The sequence below is a fragment of the Lynx rufus genome, unplaced genomic scaffold (genome assembly GCF_022079265.1).
Source record: "Lynx rufus isolate CCGP_SWC_20201006 ecotype Redwood Valley unplaced genomic scaffold, mLynRuf1.p SCAF_8, whole genome shotgun sequence".
In the NCBI taxonomy this organism is placed as follows: domain Eukaryota; kingdom Metazoa; phylum Chordata; class Mammalia; order Carnivora; family Felidae; genus Lynx; species Lynx rufus.
Genome location: NW_025814896.1, coordinates 54942215 through 54960227, shown reverse-complemented (window position 1 = coordinate 54960227; position 18013 = coordinate 54942215). Strand labels below are relative to the sequence as shown.

At 44.4% G+C, this 18013-nt stretch overlaps 1 protein-coding gene across 4 annotated transcripts in view; it reads left to right on the top strand.

Annotated features, from left to right (window-relative positions):
• NCK2 (NCK adaptor protein 2) overlaps positions 1–18013 on the top strand; it is a 152510-nt gene that overhangs the window by 44775 nt on the left and 89722 nt on the right. The window contains exon 1 of one of the 4 annotated variants that reach the window (XM_047069777.1): positions 14128–14148. The exons of the other annotated variants lie outside the window; for them this stretch is intronic. The gene's annotated coding sequence lies outside the window, so the exon portion shown is untranslated. Of the gene's footprint in view, positions 1–14127; positions 14149–18013 lie in introns of those variants that run through there. 4 annotated transcript variants of the gene reach the window in all.

The following is an 18013-nucleotide window of genomic DNA, read 5'->3' as shown; positions in this document are numbered from 1 at the left end:
GAGGAGACATTTAGCAATTCACATGAATCCTTTGCAGAGTTGCTTTAGAGAAGTCTCTTTTCTGTAAATAAAAATATCGCAGCTAGCAAAAAGCAGTTTGGTCTTGTTTTATTTTCCTAAAGTAAAGTGCAACGTGTAAAAGTTGATGTATATATGTTCCGTGACTCACAGCCTTAATGGTGCACAGTCTTCATCTGGTCACTGTCTGGACGACAGAGGTATGGAGAGAACTCCGTTCCTTACAGGCCACATGTTCTACCACATCAGCTGCGTTTGGGCTTTAACAGAGAACAGAAATACGTGTCCTTGTCCAGCACGAATTTCTAGCACGCGTGCGTGAACAGAACTGAAGACATACCTGTTACAGTCTTTGTAAAGGCAGTCTTAGATGTGAACGAGTGGTCATTGATTCTGTTGAAAATGTTACTCTGCTCTTAGGAGAACGTGGCTTTTTTAGTTTACATCTTTTCTCTAGTTGATGTCAGAACTTCCTTATCAATCACAGTGTGCTAACTGGCATATTTATGAGCTAAAGCGGCCCTTGTGATCATTTAGTTGGTTGGTTTTCCATTTTTAATTAGTGAGGTGTGTTTTTAGCGGCACAAGTAACTCAGCACATGAGGCACGACTTGCCTGTCATCCCTGGGATGGAGGCATGGTTAACAGTCTCTGTGTTAATTTGTTCCTATTCACATGTTGCATAGATGGTAACCATTCTACAGGTCAATCTGAGTTGCCTTTGACAGAATTTTAGGCAAAAAGCAGAGCTAGTGACTGCACGGTGCCCTCATGCGGAGATCCTGCCCCGTCGCTCACATACAGCATGCTTTCTGTTTAGGGTGAAAGTAGCTTGATGCAGAACTGGCTCTGAGCTGGCCTCACTCGCTGGCTGCAAACCGTGCACACGGTGTGGCACGTGTTCATTTGTATAGCCAGTGAGAAGCATTTCCTCCTGCACGTGGAGCTAGGGGGGGAAGGGGCGAGGAGAGATGAACTTGCTTACATAGCACATTGTTTCGGATTTCCTTTTGAGGTCAGAAAGTGTTGGTGTGGCCTCTATGGAAGCGAAGGGGCATGCGGCCTTCAAGAACTATTTCTACGTGCGTTTCTACCATGTGCTAGAGACTGTGCTAGGGATGCCCAGAGGAACTGCGCATCCTTCCGGCCTTCCCGTGTCCTAGTGGGGAGGGCGGAGGAGTATACGATGTGAAGAGGTTTGCACAACACAAGTGAGCGTGAATGTACTATTATCATTCGTGTATGCTACTAACTGCTAGCGTTTCAATGGAGCCTGTGAATGGGTCAGGCCATTGTAGTAAGTGCTTTCCGTAAAAGATTCTTGCTCAGTCTAGTGGAAATGATAGCACCTTCAAAATTATGAACAAAGGGTATGAAAATTTGGCTTCTGGAGGGAGCATCTGTCTCCCTGATCTGGGTCTGGTGTCCATCCACTGCTCCAGGCCCCAGGGAGTGGACAAGGTACGTGATCACTAGTGTTTCTGACATTTCCCATTTCAGTGCTTTTTTTTTTTTTTTTTTAATGTTTTTATTTATTTTTGAGACAGAGACAGAGCATGAGCAGGGGAGGAGCAGAGAGAGAGGGAGACACAGAATCCGAAGCAGGCTCCAGGCTCTGAGCTGTCAGCACAGAGCCCGACGCGGGGCTCGAACTCACGGACTGTGAGATCATGACCTGAGCCGAAGTGGGACACTCAACCGACTGAGCCACCCAGGCGCCCCCCCCATTTCAGTGCTTTTAAGCAATGCATAGTATTTCATCCTATGGTACTAATATGTGGCTAAAGTTAAGAAATTGTGAATGCAGGGGTGAGCAGCCTCACAATTCAAAATGTTTTCTGGAGCGGGCATTTGGTTCTGGGTAATGTGGTTGAGAGCCCAAGGTGGCCACGGTGTTTGTGTACTGGTGGGAAAAGAACTGAGGACAGTCTTCCCCTCCCTACCAAGGAGCCCAGTTGGAAGCTTCCTTCTCCTGTGACGTCTGTTAGCCATGGAAAATTGTGATGGTGTCATCATGGGAGGGACATATGCGTGTAATTCCCATCAGTCACAAAAATAAAATTAAAACGGAGTAAAAGTGACCAATCAAAAGACATCCAATAGCAGAAATTTAATGCTGCCTGGTTTACCTCTTCTCTAAGCTTGAATGGACCCACAGATGGGTTTTCCTGCCATGAAATAAGGGGCAAGTTAAGTGTAAAACCGCCAGAATAGAGTAGAGCTGCTGAGCTAGCTCGCGCAACCAGCCTCAGTGTCGGCTTAGGTCTTCGTAGCCTTCCCGCTGAGTCTGGGGTCGCCTTGCCCTGTGCAGCGTGATGTTTGCTATTGTGCTTTGTAGGAAAAGGCCCGGGAGAACTCAGTCACATGCAGAATGTCACCCCTGGGCTAGCAGGAGGTTGGGCGGAGGGTGCTTAATTCCTAGTAACTGTGATGTCCGTTTATTTATTTGTTCTTATCTGGCGTGCTGAAGAAAATAGATGATGATAGCTGGTAGCAGTGAAATACTTCTGGTCCTGAAAGACACTCCGGGGAGACACAAATCATTGAACCCAGACCATTTTTCCCCCGTACGTATTATCTTTTGCCTTTTTTTTTTTTTTTTGCATCTTTTCATTTATGTGTGTCTATGTGTGTCCACTCTTTGCCCATCTGTCGATTTTCTCATTTACCTTCTGCCTTCTTTGCCTTATTCTCATGTCCCCTGCATGGTACATTTCTCTATCAGTTAATTAATTCACTCATCCAGCCTTTTATCGATCATCTCTTCTGTGGAGGGCACCGCGATTAGTGTTGTGGATGGAACGGTAAATTGCAGACCGTCTCCACACCTGATAGAGGGAAGAAAGAGATCTGTATACAGATGGCTCTGATACCAAACACAACACTTATTTTGAGTCTGTGTAATAGCAGTTATCATTAACTGAGCAGCACTTGCTGTGAGCCAGGTCTGGCCGTAAGCACTCACTCATTTCTCCTGGCCCTAGGCAGCACGTGCCAGCTCAGGCCGGTCTAGAAAGGTCTCTGGGTTTGGAGACTTTGCCTCCAGCCTTGGAGTTGGCCTTGAACCCCTCCTGGGTCTTGTGTCTGCTCCTCCCTGAGGCACGAGCCACTAGTGGGGTTCCTTCAGCTCGGGGCCTGTATGTGCGTTCAGGAAAAGGAAGAATTGTCACCATCACAGGGCTGTGAAGAAGAACTGAATCCTTTTGTAAAGGACCTGGCACGTGCCGGCCCACAGTATGGCTCTGGGGAGAGCTGCAGCCTGGCGCTTCCGGCTCCTGTCTCCACCATTGCCTTTCATTTTTCTGCCTCCTCCAGTCCTGGCCTCTGCCCCTTCCTCCCTCCCACCCTCCCCAGGCTCCAGCATTGCCCCTTCCTGGGTCTCTTCCCTCCCCACTTGTCATGGAGGCCAGGAGGGCTGCCCTCCTCCTGGCTGGCTGCCTCAGTGCCCGTCCCTGCCTGGCCCCTCTTAGCTGAGTGACCCCTGGGCAGCTTTCCTGACCTCTGCTCCTCATCCACATCTCTCACGAGTGATCCGCTCAGTGCCTGCTGTCTGGCGGCTGCCCGTTCCTTCTGCCCTCCTGATCCATAGTCCACAGCCCTGCGTTACTCAGCCCTCTTCCTCTTTCTTGGGTCCTTTTCTTCATACTGAAGGAGGGTCACTTCAGTGCCGTGGAACGTGTGGAAACCCTAGCCCCAGTTATGATCCAGTTGCTGGCCCTGCCTGGGCCAGCTCCCCCATCTGGACTGAAGTGTGCACCCCTACCCAGTGTTCATTGTTGAGGTCCTAGCCCCCTTGCATGTCTGTGTTCGGGGATAGGGCCTCGAAGGAAGTCCTCAAGGTTAAAGAAGTTCATGGTGGGGCGGGGATCTGATAGGACTCGAGTCCTCCTGAGAAGAACACCAGGGAACTGGGTGTCTTTCCGCCACGTGAGGACATGGCGAGGAGGCGGCTGTCTGCGAGCCAGGGACAGAGCTCTCAGCAGGAACCAAATCAGCCCACACCTTGATCCGGGACTTTCAGCCTCCAGAACTAGGAGAAAATCAGTTTGTGTTGTTTAAACCACCCACTCTGTGGAATTTTCTTACGTTAGTCCAGGCGAACTGATGCAGTGAGCCTCACCGGGCCCCTCACTGCAGGGGAGACCATCCACCCCCAACCCCTCCGAGGGCATCCCTGCAGCCAGGTTCCCTCATGTGAGAAAGGAGGCTTGCCTTGACAAGAGTGAGGGGTGGGATGGGGAGATGGAAATCGATGTTTTTTTTTGCTTTACTTCGGACCCATGCCCATTCTGTAAGAGGAACACATCCCCTGGCATGAGCCCGGCTCCTCTGCGTGCAGACTCCTGGCTCACAGGTCACTCGGTAGCAATTTGCAGGACCAGGGGGACCGAGTAGACTCCTGCCTCTCGTTTACTGCCCCCCAGGGGCCAATTCTACTTGGGACCCTGCCCTAGATTGTATCTGCTGCACCAGGGTGCAGGCATGGTGGTGGGGGGAACTTTTAAGCACTGACTTTCTTTTCTGTTTTGTTTATTTGAATTTGGGGGTTTGGAAGAGGGAGGAAGGAGACCAGTTCTGAATACAGTGAGTCTTTCTAACCAGCTATGTGAATTGGAGATCAAAGTGAGACACTCTTGCTGTCATTGGTTGAAAGGATTTTTGTGGCCTGGAAACTCCTGCACCCATAAAATACTCTCCAGTGGAGTAAGCCATTGTCTAAAAGTAGGTTAAAAGAAGAGGGAAATTCTTCTGTTTGCTACCGTTTCTATCAGCCCCATTTACGTTATGACTGTTCAGCCTTTTGCGTATGCTTAGGGTTTTTTTTTTCCTCTGGTTTGTATCCTTGGATTCATAGTCTATCAAAATGAACTTCTCATTAATGGGGATGGATATTCTGAAATTACTATTGTCTGTCTTCATCTCTTGGCAAATACTGTAAGTGGTATTCATGTATGTGTATGTAGTTGTATGATATAGTAGGGTATTACCTAGGGTGTATTAGAGAATTATATACATTACATAAAACTCTTCTGTTGGCCAGGGCAGAACTTACGAACCATCCCCAAGGTGCCTCCTCTGAGTTTTCTAGTTTTTGTTTCTTTCCTTTAAAAGTTCTGTATCTGTGGGGTGCCTGGGTGGCTCAGTCGGTGAAGTGTCCGGCTTTGGCTCAGGTCATGATCTCACGGTTTGTGGGTTTGAGCCCCACAGTGGGCTCAATGCTGACAGCTCAGAGCCTGGAGCCTGCTTCCGAATCTGTGTCTCCCTCCCTCTCTGCCCTTCCCCTGCTCATACTCTCTCAAAAATAAATAAACAAAAACAAATATTTAAAGGTTCTGTATCCGTAAAATGCATGCTTTTTTCCTAGTTTCCCTTGATTCCTTCTGTTCATTTTTTAATAGCTTTAAATCAGTTATAAACCATTGTAGTTCAGTACTCTGTGCTTCAAGACATCTGTATTAATTCTGGGCATTTTTGACACAGTAAGACTGCAGTCAGGGCAGTGGATCTCTTATATATTGCCTTGAGTTCGTAAAAATGTATTCTAGTTGCATTAATCTTATCAGAATGCATAAACATTGAAAAAAATTTTTTTTAATTGGGGGCACCTGGGTGGCTCAGTCAGTTAGGCGTCTGACTTCAGCTCAGGTCATGATCTCACGGTTTGTGGGTTCGAGCCCCGCATCGGGCTCTGTGCTGACAGCTTAGAGCCTGGGGCCTGCTTCAGATTCTGTGTCTCCCTCTTTCTGCCCCTCCCCTTCTCCCACTTTGTCTCTCTCTCAAAAGTAAACAAACATTAAAAAAAAAATTAAAAAAAATATCTTACCAGAATGCTAAGCAGATACAGACAAGCCCCAATGTAGAGTATACGACGGCCGGGATGTATCGATGTGTGTGTCTCTGCCAGTCTTTCCTTCCCCAGGCCCCCAGTCTCTTGTGCTCAGACTGCCCTTCCTCAGTGGGTAGACTGGGACCTTCCAGAGGGGTGAAGACCAGGCCAAGGTTGCATTTGTACGTGCCCTTGACCCAGGTGCACATAAAATGTTTTATAACTTTTTCCAACGAGAAAAAAATTAACCTGTTTCTTTTGATCCAAAGAAGAGCGTTCTTTCCAATTGAAGAACCGTTTCGCAGAACCTTTTTGATGAAAATGATTCTCTTGGTAGATAACATCCTAATATGGGCAATAAAATGTGTCTGAGAAGCACGTTGTATAGTGTTTATTGCCCGTAATGAGCTCTTGTGAGGATCTGGCCCTGTGGTTCGTGGTTTTGAAACTTGAGATTGTTCCAGATTAGCTGCTCCCACCTCCCAATTTCTGCCTCGGGAGTCTGGAGTGGGCTCCAGCAATTCACATTTCTAAGAAGCATCCAAGTGCTGCTGCTGCTGCTGCTGCTGCTGGTCAGAGCACATGAGGAGAACCACTGTCCTGGCCACCAGACAACACTGGCTACTGGCAACAGTTAGCTCCATTTCCACAAATGGATGTTGACTTCTGTCTTCACCCCCTGCTTGGAGGAGGAGCATAGAATCAGCCTAATGTGTAGTAAGTATAGCCATGTGTTAAATGCAAACGCACAGAAGAGGCTTATCTTGAAAACATCTTAATTTTTATTGCTTGTGCTATGTGAAATGTTATTTCCCATTTGTAGAATGGGAAGAATTAAAAGTTGATTTGTGAGCTAAAAATACAGTAAGTTCCTTCTTCATCAAAACCCATAAATAGGCCTGCACATTCAGACATAAAAGCAAACCATTAAGAAACAGTGCTCGCGTCCTTAGAATTTGTTGATCGGATTACAATTACAGACTCTCGTTTCTTCACTTCCTGCAGCTTGTGTAACTGCCTACCACTTATTTTTAGTAGGTCTTGCACTGCTGACTCAGAGTGGTAACCAGTCTCTGTGCTGCTCAGTGCCATAGGCTGGCAGGTGGCCAGGCTCTTAAGACGGGTAAGGTTATATGCCTGGGCGCTGTGTCAGGTGGCTTGCTGGCGAGCGGATCCTTGGGGGGATCAGCAGCCCCTTCCCCTGACCCCTTCTTGCTCCTCCACACCCCTGAGAGGAGCCGTAGATGGAGCTGCCATTTCTGGGGGGCTTGGGAAATGTGCCAGGTGGTGCTGCACGAAGCGTCTCACCACCTGATGGGGTATCTCACTGCCCTTCACCCTCCAGCCTGTCTTCACTCTCAGGGAGAGGGGCCTCAGCGCCACGGTGGGCTGCTGGAACCTCTGGCCTTTGGCTTCCATTCTCGCCACACCTGGAGTAAGTGTAACTAGGTAGAGCTGTCTTTGGTGAGCTCCGCCTCTGTCTTTAAGGCTGCTGTCCAGATGGGCCTCTTGCCACCAGCTGTGCACACAGGCAAGTCATGGGAGGTGCTTTGACCTCTGACCTGTGCCAGAGCAAGACCCTGGCTGATCAGCCCATGCACCACGTGGCCGGCGAGGAAAGCTGTCACCCACAGAGGTTCGTAAGGAATCAGCCAGAATGAAACTGTCCTCCCTTTCACGTCAACACACAGATAGGAACCACTAGGATGGTTCTCTTATCGCTAGAACTTGACAAGGGTTGGATGACATGGCTTGGGTTCTGTCACCTCCGGCCAGGAAACTTCGGAGCTCTGGAAATACCCTTAAGTAACATAACTGGCAAGGCTCCTGAGCCACTCTGAAACCCGCGTGGCCCTGGGGCTCCGCCATTCTGCACCTTCCTTTTCTCATTTGTTAAGTGAAGGGCTTAGAGCACATCTTTAATCCTTTCCCCCCTAGGACTTAAATTCTAGTAATTTGTAAGAGAATGTTGATTTCCTCTGGAGAAGCCTGGGGAAGTGATGTAAATTACAGCCACACTGATGGGAAATTGATCATTTTTCATCTTCCTCATTTAACCTCTTTTGCTTTCACGTCCTTCTCCTGGCCCCAGAGAGCAGTGAGCGGGCAGGGATAGTCTCTGCCAATTTCAGGGCAGGGCATTGTATGGGTGCTTCCAATACCAATTTAGTGAATGCACCTTCCCTTCTCCCTCAGTCCTCACCAGCCGGGATTTTCCAGCAGTTTTATCTTGGCCTAATGTCCTTGGGATATCCTTGTTCTTTACTTGTGCATCAGCAGTTCATTGTATGTGTACAGAGTATTCTGATGGACTCCCTTTATCACAACTGATCACAGTGACCTCTCTAAGTAAGTGCTTGATAAGTGTATTAATTTTTATAATTTTACAGCTCAGGCAAACCAGTGCTGTGCATTCTCATTGCAGCCCGTGAGCTGGAAAGAGTGTACGTAGTGTGCTCAGTGTAAAAACGACTCACTGCTGTTGCTACTTGTGTTTTTCACAAGACACTAAAATGTTTTACTGTCTACTGTATATTCAACAGCTGAGTAAGTTCTCAACATTTACAAATTTTGAATGAACGGATTCTTCTTCTTCTTGGGGGTGGGTGGAGTTCAAATTACTAAACACTTTATTTTGGGGGGGGGCGTGTATTCACAAACAAAAGGAAGAGCCTTGATGTCTTAGTAGTTGATAGTAAAAAGAAGGCTTATAAGGGTGTGTCAGCTCTGTAGAGGTTCACCTTCGACCCGCTCCTGCCCGCCTCCTCTGCCCCGTCCTGCCTTGGTGGCTGGACAGAGCCATTAGATTTCAGGAACGCCGTTCCCTTGTGGTGTCGCTGGCACCTAGCCAATGTTCTGGGATTACTTTAGCGACCTTCCTGTGGAGAAGGTGGTTTGGAGCCTGGTGGTTTCTGAAGGCCCTTCAGGCTGTGCTATTTTTTTGATGTTCTTGACTGTCTCTCATTGTAAGCTGTGATTTCTTAGTTTCTGGGATAACCATATTCAGTGTGGATTTTTAAGGTAGAATCATAGAACGCATCCTCATGACTTCCCATTGTCAGAACTTCAGTGCGTCGTTATCAGTTAATGGCCAGTCTTGTTCCATCTAAACTCCTGCACACTCCAGTAGCTTATTTTGGAAACAAAACTGAGATACCGATTCATTTCATCTGTAAATACTATAGTCAATACTCCAGTAACAGTAATTCCTTGATTTACCAAACCTGCAGCCAGTGTTCCTATTTCCCTAACTATCTCAAAAATGTATTGCTGTCAGGGCACCTGGGTGGCTCAGTCGGTTAAGCGTCCAACTCTTGATCTCGGCTTGGGTCATGACCTCACGATTTGAGTTCCGGCCCGAGTCGGGCTCTGTGCTGATGGTGTGGAGCCTGCTAGAGAGCCTTCTGTCTCTCTCCTTTCCTCTCTGCCCCTCCTCCACTCTCTCTCCCTCACTCTCAAACATTGAAAGAAATTATTGCTGTTGAGCGGTCTATTTGATATCTCCACCCTCTCATTTTTACCCCCCCCCCCCGCCCCCCACATTGTGATTGATCTTTTGGAGAAAGCAAGTCTTAAGTTTTTTTGGGTTTGTCACAGCTGCAGCTTGCTAACCAGATCCTTACTTGACATGCCTCCCCACCCCCGTCCTGGTGTTTCCTGTAAGCAGCTGATCAGGGCTGGAGCCCATTCTGGTTTGATTTTCTGGCAAGAGTGCTTGATGGGTAGTGTGTGTGCTCCCGTTGGGAGGAGGGCATGAGAACAGGCAGCCTTGGTGATCACTGCCTCCATCCATAATTCATCAGGAGTGCAAAACATCCTGGTCGTGTCGTTCCTTCTGTTTCCTCGCCAGATGAAAGGAACATGCAGCTGTTATCCTGAGGTACGTTTACTTAGGAAAGTCTTGCCCCCTATTTGGCATCTTACAGAATAAATAGTTCCAGTTCCCCAGCATCCTCCATAAGCCACCAGTGAGGTATTTTGTGTGTCTTTCTTTTTAGAGACATTATGAGCTCATGATTTAAGGTATTTCTGGAGTATTTTCATTCATTGCCGCTGACATCCTTGTCTCCCCTCTAAGTGTCCGGTTGCAGCCAAGCTGAGCTGTTGGAGGTCACTGCCATCTTCTGCTCATGCCCAGAGTCTGTGACATAGTCACATAGTCACTGAAAGTGAGGGCCCTGCCCACCCCAGACTGGGGCCCACATTTCTTCAAAGACCGCGGTCTCCTTAGTAGGAAATGGAATTTGGGGACCACAGTTTGGGAGTTAGGGGCCATTGCTTCCAGGCTGGTTGTTGTATCTGGACCTTTTCAGTGGATAAAGGTGGATTTGTTCGTTGGTTTTGGTTTGTTTTCTCACATAATCCAGTGTAAATTCACGCTGATATATTTAAAAAAATTTTTTTAACTTGTTTATTTATTTATTTATTTATTTATTGAGAGACAGAGACAGAGACAGAGACAGAGTGAGAGCGGGGAGGGGCAGAGAGCGAGGGAGACACAGAATCCGAGAAACAGGCTCCAGGCTCTGAGCTGTCAGCACTGAGCCTGACCCAGGGCTCGAACCCAAAAACCATGAGATCATGACCTGAGCCGAAGTCAGACACTTAACCGACTGAGCCACCCAGACACTTAACCGACTGCCCCAGATACTGATATTTCTAATTCAAAATTAGAATTAGAAGGTATTTTACTTCTTTGGTTTTATTTTTGTATTGCTTTTCTCTTAGGCTGAAAGTTTTTGCCCCTAAAAAATTAGCATAAGAACTTATTTGCTTGATTATTGTATTTATACACAACTCATAATGTTTAGAATACCTACCAACATTTTTACCAATAATATGAGTAGTGAAAACAGCTGAAGATATCTTTGTCCTTAAGGTTTATCCCACTAGGGAAATACAGTCAAATTACTGTGTTTCAAAGTCTTTTGGAATAATTTCCCTGTATGTTTATGCCATCAACTCAGTATATGACTTGGTTAATTGGTTTCCATTCTGCTTTTGATTTTTTAGGACTTAAAAAAGTTAATATTGGTTTACAGTTATATAAACCATTTCGATAGTTCCAGAGCCAAACCAACTGTGCTCATAGAGGTCTCATTCTGTATTTTCAGCCTCTTTTTCTCTAGCCCTTCCCATCACTATTTTTCAAAAGATTTTTTTGCTCCTTCCCGCTTTTATTGCTTTTTAATGCAAGCACAGACATATATTCATACAGTTGTATATTTATTTTCAATATTACTCATTCTCTTAAATAAATAATAGCATACGTTACCCACTTCTCCCAAGCCTGAGTTCAGAGGTTGTCTTCTAATTACATGGCATACTGTGACTTAGCTAATCATGACATTGAATTTAACTGAATATGTCTATTTATTCAGTGATTTTGGAAAGGGTAATTGTAGAAACTGCCGTCTAAATATTTTAATCATATTCCAAAATAGTTAAGAAAATACATGAATATTCCTGTCTTATTTTGGCTATTTTAAAACACGCACACAACTCGGTCTATTTCATTTTCATGTATTCTAGTTTAGTGGGTCTCAGCGGGGTGATTTCGTTCCCTGGGGGACATTTGGCAGTGTCTGCAGTGTCTGGAGACCTTTTTGATTGTCACAGCTCCAGGGAGGCTGTAGGTTACCACCCTACAGTGCATGGGCCCGGCTCTGCGACAAAGATTTACCCACACCGACCCGGCAACGTGTCCCCGGGGAGAAACCCTCTCAGTTTCAAGCAAGCTTTTGAGAGCTTGGGTCACCTCACTTGACCCCCCCCCCCCTCTCTTTTCTCTCTCTTCTTCAATAGTTACATCTAGGACTTTAGGAAAACACAAGTCATTTCAAATGAAAAGACAGGAGAACATCAATGATGGGTGCCTCCCCAGGCTTGTATAAAGAAAAGTAACTCCGTACTTGAAAGCTCCATTTTAGTTTACTCTGGTATAGATCATGTGTAACCAAGTATTTTGGGGGGAGACAAATTCTGCCTTATCCCAGGTCTCAGGAAAGCACAAGTTGTTAGGTGTGTGTACTTAGAACACCAACTGGATGGTCCAAAGTGACTAAAGTTGAAATTTTGATGAGTTGGCAGTGTTCTGGGCACTTGGGTTCAGAATTGATCTTTGCCATATTATCCGTTTATGAAAGATTCTCATTCAAAGACGCACATGAGTGTAGGTGACTAGTGGGAAGGTGGGCATTATTGCTGTCTTACGAAGTTATTTTGTCATTGGTGGTGTCCAAGCTAACTCTGAGGATGGTGTGCATTTTTCTTATCTCTTTCCTTTGCATTTTCTCTTTTTATTATCTTATGAAATACTCCATTTCAGCTAGAGAAAGGAGTGAATAATTCAGTTACCTTTTTTTTTTTTGAAATAAACCCAAGGGTATGAATGAATAAAAGAACAACACTGAAAGAAGGAAAAAAAAATACCTAAGAAACATACAAAGATGGTATTTGACCACACACCCTTCCATCTCAGGGCAACTGCAAAATACCCTGGATTTTTTTTTTTAAGATTTTTTTTTTTTTTTACAACATTGATTTTTATTTATTTATTTTTTAAATTTAAATCCAAGTTAACAGATAGTGTAATAATGATTTCAGGAATAGATTTTAGTGATTCATCATTTACATAGAATCCCCAGTGCTCATCCCAACAAGTGTCCTCCTTAATGCCCATTACCCATTTAGCCCATCCCCCTACCCACAACTCCTCCAGCCACCCTCAGTTTGTTCTCTGTATTTAAGAGTCTCTTGTGGTTTGCCTCCCTCTCAGTTTTTATATTATTTTTGCTTCTCTTCGACTTATGTTCATCTGTTTTGTTTCTTAAATTCCACACATGAGTAAAATCATACGATATTTGTCTTTCTCTGATTGACCTAATTTTGCTTAGCATAGTATGCTCCGGTTCCCTCCACGTTGTTGCAAATGGCAAGATTTCATTCTTTTTGACTGCCGAGTAATACTCCATTGTATGTATAAACTACATCTTCTTTATGCATTCATCAATCGCTGGACATTTGGGCTCTTCCCATACTTTGGCTGTTGTTGATAGCACTGCTGTAAACATTGGCGTCCATGTGCCCCTTTGAAATAAAAACACCTGTTTCCCTTGGAGAAATACCTAGTAGTGCAATTGCTGGATTGTAGGGTAGTTCTATTTTTAATTTTTTGAGGGACCTCCATACTGTTTGTCCAGAGTGGCTGCACCAGTTTGCATTCCCACCAGCAGTGCAAAAGGGTTCCTCTTTCTCAATTGTATTGTGATTTTAATGCAATACGGATGAAAGGGGCATCCTCCCTTTTACAGGTAGGAGCCACCTGGGGGATAACAGCACTGTGTTCAGTTGCACTTGGTTGTTTGCAGAGAGGCCCTGGGAATGTGAGCACAGAGCATAGGAGGCCGATGTTTAACGTGGGCAAGTCTGGTCCTTGATGGTTTCAGAGCTTTGGCTACCTTTTTGCCTTTGGTGGTGAACAAGAGTACCCAATAGTTTAGTGTTATTCCAGAAATTCCTAACATCGCTGCTCCTTTTCCTCCTTTTTCCACCTTGTACTTGCCCACTCTTTTGCATCGAGTAAATTAAGTGATTTGGGAAAAAAATGAATCGGCATTTCTCCTTGACACAATTAAATGCAATACAAATTCGATTCCAGGAAAAGAAATACATATCACTAGAATAGTTAAGACGTTAGCGATGACAGTTCACAGGTATGTCAGCCCTCTTAGGAGTTGGTTTTCTGGGATAAATTTTATGGACTTTTTACCGGTGAGCTTTAACACTTTGCGGTTGGTTTCGACGCTGCCAGTGGGTGTGGAAATGTGTTACGGTGTAGGAGGGTGGTCTTTCAGAAATAGATTGAGCCATCAAAACTCCTTTTTGATTTTAGCTTTGTGGCCCTAAGATACAAACATTTATTATCCTTTTTAGGTCTTTGACTCACACCTTATCCCACCAACCCCTTTTCTTTCTGCCTCTTTCCCTACGCCCACAGAAGAAAAGCTGACATTGATTTATAAGCTTTTCTTCCTTTGCCAAATTCAGAACCTTAGAAAATACCTCTATTTTAGCCTTTCTACTAGTTTTTTGGGGGGGAGGCCCTTAAACATGAGAGGGTTCTGAAGCCTGCGTCGACTTTTTTTTTTTTTTTTTTTTCCCCTCTGCAGAATAAAACAAGAGTTTGTGCTGTTTCCGGGTACTGAATGTTGCGCTCACGGGTCTGGGGCAGGAAGGGACCACCAGCCCTGTTCCGTGTTGTTCCAGTGGAAGGGCAGAAGATGGTTTCCGTGTCTTCTGAAGTAAGAAAAGTCGGCATGCCCAAGTGGCAGGCTGCCAGTCTGTGTGGGCAAGTGGAAGGAAGTCCTGAAATACTGTGCCCACTCACAGGACAGCGTCGTGGGGACTTCAGGGTTGGTGGAGAGTATAGCGCGGCCCTCATCATGTTGGGGTTCCTGTCAGGCCTGAGGGAGAGGCTGTAATCACATGAAGGAAAAAAATCATTGATTGGGTTTCTAGCAACTCTCAACCGAGATGGGATTCGTTATGATTACCCCATAGTTGGAATGAGGGAGCAGAAGCCAAGCATGTGGTAACCACAGTTGAGACAAAGCACCTTAGATTGTGGAAGCCGATCGGCTTGTGCCTTTCTGTGGAAACAGGATGCTTCTGGAAAACAAAACCAGTTCGTAAATTTGGCCCTGAAAACTCTTTGAGCAATTTGGTGTGGAGTCATTAATTTATGGTTTCATAACTTTTTAAAGCTACTGGCACTAACTGCAGATTTCTAAAGAGTTTAATCATCCTCAGGAAGGTCTGACTGTGGGACGACTGGCTGCATTAATCTGATTCAGTTCATTTCCGAAGAGAACAAAATTATAACTACGTTCTCATTAATTTACGGGTGTGATCCATCTATTTCAGAGCCAATATTAAATTATCTCCAATCTCCAGAAGATGTGTTTTTGAACATAAGTAGCTGTAGGATTTAGGATTCTCTGAAAGGAGTAGACGTTAATGTTAGCTTGCTGTAAGATGTGTTTTCTATCTGCTGTTATTATTTTGTTGAAAAAAATTTTTATTTGAAAGAATAATGCGTATAAACAAGCAAACAAAAGGCAGCTGAAATCTAACGTGGAGGAAAGCCTGCCTCCTGTCGCCAGATGGCCTCACCAGAGGCAAGGCTTATAGTTTCTTGTATGTCCAGAATGTTCTGGAAATATCTAAGTAATAGGTTACTCAAGTCATTACTTTCCTTATTGTCCCCCCCCCCCTTTCTCTTATAACATGAAGAGGTTTCTCTATTACTTACTTTTAAAAATAAGTAAAACCACTGAATACGTTTTAATTGCCGAATTTTTATGGTGTGTGAATTGTATCTCAATTTAATAAAAAGTAACCTTAGAGTTTGGGGACTGATTTAGAGAGAAGAAATGAAGGGTGAAATGCTTTTATTTTCGTATTGTCAGATACAAATAGTGAGGTTCCCGAAAGATCCCTGTAGCTAGGATTAAAAACCTATTTTTATGGGTTATTTAGATGGAGAAGCCTATAGTGAGCTCACCAAGGTTACTGATAATTAAGTTCAAATGGGTCATGAATCTCAACATAATGAGGATAAAGTGCGGGATGCACTTGAGGCAGCTTAACCAGGCAGCCAAGTGGTAGTTAAGTTTCTTCATAGATAAATGCATTTGGGAAAATAATCTCAAGTGTTCTTAACCGTATTTTTCTTAGTTAACAACCTATTTCTAAACTCTTTCCTCTTTAGAATTTAGAGGCATTCCTCCTTTTTTGTGTGACTAGCACTTTGTATATAGATGTAATATATTTTACTGTTTACCTATTGATGGACATTTAGGCTGTTTCTTTTTTTTTTTTTTTTTAATTTTATTTATTTTAAGAAATCTCTACACCCAGTATGGGGCTCAAACTCATGACCCCAGGATCAAGAGTTGCATGCTCTTCCGCCTGAGCCAACCAGGCGCCTCGAGGCTGTTTCTGTTTTGATACATCTTACCCAATTGCTTTTCACTGAGTTGTGTGATTTTGCATTTTTGTCACCAGTATAGGAGCTTCCCCACAGCCTCACCAATATGCCATTTTATTGTGATAAAATTAAATTTTTTTTTATTTTGAAATAAATTTAGGCTTACAAAAATTGCAAAAATAGTGCAAAATTCTCTGTATACCCTTCATCCAGCTTTCTCAAATGTTAACATTTTAAATAACCACATGGCAGTGATCACAATGGGAAGTTCACATGATACCGTGCTGTTACCACATTTTCTGATCTCTGACATTCTGATAGGTGAGCGGTGGTATCTTCCTATGGCTTTGGTATACGTGTTTTATTACAAGTGAAGTCTAGCATCTATCTGAAAGCCAGATATTTTCTTTCCCAGTTTCCTTTGCCCCTTTTCTTGATTTGCCGGTCTTCTAATCAATTGTAAGGAGCTCTCCTTGAATTAGGAAGAGTGTCACGAATTGCAAATATTTTTTTTCTTAACTTTTTATTTGTCTTTTGGATTTGCCTGGGGTATATTTTGCCGTGTAAAAAACCATTTTTATTTTTATGTAGATGAATTCAAACATCTTTTGTGGTTTCTGGATTTTTAGTCATAGATTTAAAAAAGTTTTTCCTTCAAGGCTATAAAGAATTTCTTCCATATGTCCTTCTATACTTTTATTTTTTCACGGTAAACCTTAGATGCATTTGGAATTCATCCTGTTGTAGGATGTGAAGTGTGGCTCCAACTTTGTTCCAGATGGCTACCAAAGTATCCCATCACTATTTATTGAGAAGTCGTGTCTTTCCCCCAATGACTGCAGCCAGCACCCATTGTCATATACTAAATTCCCAGAAGCATTTGGTCCTGTTTATGTGTTCCTATTTCTAACGTTTCTATAAGTCCTTTCCGTTATATGCCATACCCAAGTGGAACTGCTGAGTTCTTTGAAAACTTCCTATTATTTTAAATAAGATAACCTTCTATGCAAGTCCATAAAAAGCAAATCGCTGTACTTCTATATAAATAAATGAGAAGGCAGAGGCCCAAGGATCACAGAGTTGTTTTGGCCTGGGGTAGAAAGCAGATGGTTCCCTCTATTGTGTCCAAAAGTGCATACAATAGATCCCTTGCAAGGAGTCATTTAGAGGGTCCTTACCTGGACCACCCCTCTGCAGTCTTGCCATCTGTGTTCTTGGATGTGGGAGGCAGGTTAAGGATGCCTGGTGAGAAATTTGATTGAAAACAGTTAATGACAACATTTTTTTGAATAATGTTTTATTTATTTTTGAGAGAGTTGAAGAGGAGGAGTTGCAGAGAGAGACAGACAGAGAATCTGAAGTGGGCTCTGTGCTGACAGCGGAGAGCCAAATGTGGGGCTTGAATTCGTGAACTGTGAGATCATGACCTGAGCCAAAGTTGGACGGTCAACCGACTGAGCCACACCCAGGCGCCCCTGACATTTTTTTTTTTTTTTTTTTTTTTTTGGTTAAAGAGGGGAAAGAAAAAGAGAGGGCAGTTGGGTAAGAATCCCCTGAAGCCTTTTCTTTGGTACGTTTAACTTTTGGTCTTTTGGAAATCTGTATCACTTAGAACTGCCATGCTCATAGGACACAGTTAAGCCTCTCTTCCCACCAGTGTTTGACAGAGATCATAACCAATTTCTCCCTTAGCACATGCTCCTCTGGAAGACGGTTCAGTGCAGTTGTTCAGCCTAGGTACCCCATGCAGTCTGGCTGTCTGTGGTCTCCAGCACGAGAGGCGGCATGTGTAAGGTCGAGGCCAAGGGCTCCAGATTCTCACTGCACCCGTGCACCTCTGTACGTCTGCTAACTTCCTTGCTTCGAATGGGAACAATGAAACCTCATCGTGATGTCAGGACTGAATGTGATAATGTAGGATTGGTGTTTAGCCTGTTAGTCTGTGGCACCCAGTAAACGCTGAGTAAGGGACTGCTGTTGCATTGGTCTGTTTTCCTTCCCTCTTTAGTGTGTGAAACTCCGAGGCACACAATTCCTGAATTTGCAAGCTGATGGAAGATAGGGGTAACCTGGGAGTAAATGAGAGAGTGGCATGTACATGTGTGACTGGCAGAGGTGAGGTGAGGCGAGCCTCAACGTTCTGAGGTCCAAAACAAAAAAATGTTCGTTCTGTCTTT